At 34.6% G+C, this 1340-nt stretch overlaps 1 pseudogene; it reads right to left on the bottom strand.

The window, feature by feature from the left end:
- Positions 1 to 375: 375 nt before the first annotated feature.
- Positions 376 to 1316, bottom strand: LOC121100737 (annotated as a pseudogene).
- Between the last annotated feature and the right edge of the window lie 24 nt (positions 1317 to 1340).

The raw sequence follows: 1340 nt of genomic DNA, 5'->3' as shown, positions 1-1340 counted from the left end.
GAATAAGTGAGCCAGAAGATAAAGCTGTGGCTCATCTCTCCTTTTTTTTTTTTTTTTTTTTGTACTTTGGGTTAAAACATCTTCCCGGTGGAATTATGGTTTTTTATTTAGGAATGCAAAGAACCTGGACTCAGATTTAAGAAGCATAATTCAGAAACAATAAGCAGAACTAAGCAAATTGCCTTCTAATCTTCCAGTTGCCATATATTTGGAATATGGTAATTAGAAGAATAGAGAGTTTGTTCCATTTGGAGTTTATCTTTGTGTATGGTGTGAGAGAGTGGTGAAGTTTCATTCTTTTGCATGTAGCTGTCCAATTTCCCAGCACCATTTATTGAAGAGACTGTCTTTTTTCCACTGGATGTTACATAATATAATAAAAATATTATTAATAAAAAAAGAATAGAGTTTGCATTGAAATAAACATAACTCTTATTCAATCAATGTTATTAAAAACTTTAAAAGTAAAAGAAAAGATGAATTCATGTTAATTTATAAGATTAATGAAAAAATCAGTGGCACTATTGTCTAAAATTAACAGAATTTGGGAGATAAATGACTATATATAGGTACAAAGAAGTTCCATTAGGAGACACCAGGCCATTTTCTGCTCCAGATTCCTTTTTTAACAAGGAATAACAAGGATGGGGTTTAGATCACGGCCCTCTTTGTCCTGAGATTTTAGTGCGGGTGTTGTCCATCCTTAGAACCATATCCTCATTGTCAGCTCTGTGTAAACACATCAATCACATGCACTTACACTTTCATACTTTAGTATTAAGAACAGTTTACATTGTTTAAACCTTTTTTTTGCTCATAATTAAAATGTTATTGAAAAACTGACACCAAATAGGCGATTGTTGTTGTATACCTTACAATTATTACATTATCTTGGTAGATTAACTGGAATTACTGAACTGATCATGTTTTCTTCCATACAACACAAATTTAGGAGGTTGTGTGGATCATTAGTGCTGCTTTCTTCTAAATGAGCATCCTTCTGTGAGTCTGGCCTTTCCTCCTGTTGGCTGACACAACATTGTTGAACAGCCTACACAAAGAACCACTATTTGATCATTGCTGAAGACTGGTAATTTTGTAGGAACCTGGACATTTTACATCCATAAGATAGGAATCTGAGCTTTGAGCTTGCCATTTCTTTTTATGTTTTTTTTTTTTTCTTTTCCTCTTCCAAGGACGGGTGTGGTAAATATTTAGCCAAAGCCATGTCAATCCTTTCGCAAGCCCAGCCAGTCCCCAATTGCTTGTTAATTTACTAAATTCTTTTACATATGCCATCTTATTCAACCATACCAATGATACGGGGGGGGGGGGGGGGG

This window comes from Ursus maritimus (assembly GCF_017311325.1).
Source record: "Ursus maritimus isolate PB19 chromosome X unlocalized genomic scaffold, ASM1731132v1 scaffold_X1, whole genome shotgun sequence".
Lineage (NCBI taxonomy): Eukaryota > Metazoa > Chordata > Mammalia > Carnivora > Ursidae > Ursus > Ursus maritimus.
The sequence above is the reverse complement of the archived record's forward strand: the minus strand, read 5'-3'. Positions and strand labels throughout refer to the sequence as shown.